Source organism: Pteropus alecto, unplaced genomic scaffold (genome assembly GCF_000325575.1).
Source record: "Pteropus alecto unplaced genomic scaffold, ASM32557v1 scaffold75, whole genome shotgun sequence".
Taxonomy (NCBI): domain Eukaryota; kingdom Metazoa; phylum Chordata; class Mammalia; order Chiroptera; family Pteropodidae; genus Pteropus; species Pteropus alecto.
The window spans coordinates 29,932,318-29,935,648 of NW_006440638.1; the positions used below are offsets into that span (position 1 = coordinate 29,932,318).

Sequence of the window (3,331 nt, forward strand, 5' to 3'; positions counted from 1 at the left end):
AGAAGCCGCCCCTGCCGCTGAGCCGCCCGACGCTGGGGGAGGGGACGGGAGGACGGGGGAGGGCTTGTTCTGCTGGGGGGACAAGGGAGGAGAGTAGGGGGTGGGGGTGCGTGGACCGAACCACCACGATGTTGTTTGCGGTTTAATTCCTCCCGTGGGATCATGAGGAACTAAAGCTGGCAGAGTCCCAGGAATCTGCCTGCTCCCTCAAAGTAGGAAGGAATGTCAAGGGCATGGTGAAGGTAGGGTTGGGGCTAAGCAGAAGGGGAGAGGTCTCTCCAGCGGTGGAGGGGGTGAGGTAGTGATAGCAGAGAGGGGAGGATTTTGCTCGAATGGCCCTAAGTCCTCCCTTACTTTCTGAGGGGCTCCTATGGCTGGGCAGGGGATCCGATCCCTCCCTCTTTTTGGTCAGGACAGTCCCATACCTGAGGGGCAAAGGTCACATGGGGGGAGGAGTGGACTTAACACAGACTAAACACATCTGTGTTGCAGGGCCCGTAGAGTGGAGCCTGCAGTGAGCTCCCTGTTGCCTGCCATCTCAATGCTACTCCTGCAACCCAGTGGCTTGCCTCTGGGCACCCCCAACTTCCTGAAGGCTGCAGGTCTGGCAGAAGACTCTCTTAAGGGGTGATTTCTCTGCTGACAGGTGCCCAACGGTGGGGGTGTCTGCATGTCTTGTGCATCCACATAATCTGTGGTGACATCTGCAATTATTTGGGGTCTGACCATATTGGGGGACTGACGATGTCCAGAGGATCTCAAGGACCCCCCAACAAGGAGTCCTGAGGGAATGGACTCCCCCATCCTCACCCTGCACCCCCAGCCAGTTGCCCTCTTCTTCCTGACTCATCTCTGACAGACCTGCTGCCCCTTTAAATGCAGACTGGTGGGAGGAGAGCCTTAGCAGCAAGGTTAGGAGGTCGCAGTGGGCGAAGGGGCTTCTTTTGGATTTTGAAGCCTCCCTCTTCACTGCCCTGCCCACTCCAGAAGGGGGTGCCCTGCTTGGGAGGAGGACACTGAAGGTGGAAGGACCTTCAGGACGGTGTATCAGTGCACCTGTCAGCGTGGAGTGGGTGCATAGAGGGCAGTGGTGGGAGTTGCCCCAGGAGGCAGCTCCAGATGGAAGCTGCCTCCTTCCCCGGCCCCCACCCTCTGCCCACTTCTGAGCTGCCCGCCAGAGTGTCCCAAGCTGCCGCTCCATCCCTGGGCTGGCACAGAATATCAATTTGTCTCGTTAAGCTGAAAGTCTGCACTGCACCAAAATCAGAACCTGGTCGGGCAGAGGGGCCGCAGGAAGCAGAGAGCTGGGAGCACCAGTAGCAGGGCCTCTGCCAGCAGGACCACGCTGATACCCCCTTACTCTTCACCCTCTCAGCCCTACCAAAGGGTCCTATTCTACCCCTGGGCCAGGCAGAGTGGCCTTAATGCTAAGAAACTAAGGATGCTGAGCATTGGGTGGCCCTGGGCTCCACTGAGGCAGGCAAGGTAGGAGTTGTGACAGATCAGCCCAGGACCCCTCCCAGAAAAGCTCTTGTTCTTCTCCAACAGCCTGGGACAGGGAGCTCCCACACTGTCCCCCTTCTTAGGGGTACAGATGGGGGGACTCTACTGCCCCCTTCTATACAGACTTCTAAGTCAGCCCCTATCCCAGGGCTGGGCCAGGTCAGGAGTCTCCTTTCCTCGAGGACCTAGAGGCAGCCTCTGCCCATCCCTCCCGCAACATGGGGCCAAGTAAAAGTGTTCTAAGAAGGCTGGAGTGAGGATGGGCAAAGAAAGGCAGAGGGTAAAAGGCCCATTGCAGCTCACATGTGGTCCAAGCAAACGAGTCTGTGCCAGGAATCCTATCCTTATTACTGTAACATCATTGGGGGGCAAATCACTTTCCCTGATTACAAAACACACACCCCGACAAGGGGCTGGTTAGGAACCACCATATCAACAATAACAATCCCTCTCAGCACCTGCAAAACAGTAAAATGCTTGATCCTCACAATCGCTGCTAGAGTGGCTGCTGTGAACACTCGAGTTACAGATGAAGGAGATGTACATGTCTCAGAGGTGGGTGGTGGCCAGGACAAGGTCCCTCTGACAGTAAGGGATAAGCCAAACCTTGACCGAAGGCTGAGACTCCAAGCCAGGGCTCTCTACCTGTGAAGGTCACCATGATATGGGCTGGCTGGGATACCCTACACTCATCCACTTAGAATTCTCGAGTCTTGCCTACTCACTAGCCTTTGTTTGGGGTGGGCTGGGCCTTTACCAACAAATATAAAACTCTCAGGAGCTCAGGGATTTTGGTTCCCAGAATTTAAGACTAGAACTGGTACCTGGCTAAGCTCCCATCTGCTTGGTGTTCCAGGCCTTGTGTACTTCTGCATCCACACCCCATTTATGGGATAAACCCAACTTCTGACGCAGCCCAAGTGTTGAGTAGCATAGTTTGAAAGTTTTTCCTTATTCTAAGAAACTCCTTAGCACAACCTTCAAAGTCCAACTCAAATGCCTCTTCCTCAGACGATCCTTCTTGATTCCACTAAAAGAATTAGTTCATGCCTCTGTTTCACCTCTGACCACACCAGACTCCCAGCTCCCAGTATGTGGTAAATGCCATAGTAAAACCTTGAATGAATCTGCTGCTATATGATTTTGACTGAGTAAACTGAGGCCTCAAGAAAAGGATGGCTTGCCCAAGGTCATCCTTGACAGTGGAGTCTGGCCACAGACATTTGTCTCCTGCCCTGCCTCCCTTTCCTGAAGCAGACATACCTGGGGATCTGACCTGTCCTTCCAGGATATGTTGGGAGGTAGGAAGGACTGGATAGGCAGAGGTGTTGTGAAATCAGACAAACAATGACACTAGTGTTGCAACTCTGGGAAAGTTGGAAGCGACAGGTCAGGGTCATCCACAGGGAAGAGGGAGAGGGAGGCAGGAGGCTGGCTAGGATTACTGATAGCTTCTGCCTCCAGCATGATTTGGCTTGTGGTGGACATGAAGCGAGGGTCAGGTTGGGGGAAGGCATGAGAAATAGGTTGGGGATGAGGGGAGAGCCAGCCCAATCTGATTTTCAAATGGTATTTAGTTGTCTAGACCACATTCTATCCCTTGGGACAGGTCCGAGGGCCAGTAGTGTGGGGAGTGGAGAGGGTCAGTCTGCTTAGGGATGAGTGGTCAGCCTGGTCCAGTCTGATGGAGGAAATCTGCACAAGGGCAACAGATGAGGTAGGTCCACACAGGTCTGAAGGAGGCAGAATCAGATGCACTCAGAGGCCTGCTGTGTCCTCTCTGTGAGCTTTGGGCTCTTTATCGCTCCCCCTGTTGAGGGGAAGCAGG

The 3,331-nt window shown here is 54.3% G+C and overlaps 1 protein-coding gene across 1 annotated transcript in view; it reads right to left on the bottom strand.

The window, feature by feature from the left end:
* The window catches only part of ATP2B2 (ATPase plasma membrane Ca2+ transporting 2), a 209,665-nt gene that overhangs the window by 180,308 nt on the left and 26,026 nt on the right, over positions 1 to 3,331 (bottom strand). The gene's annotated exons all lie outside the window — the stretch shown is intronic.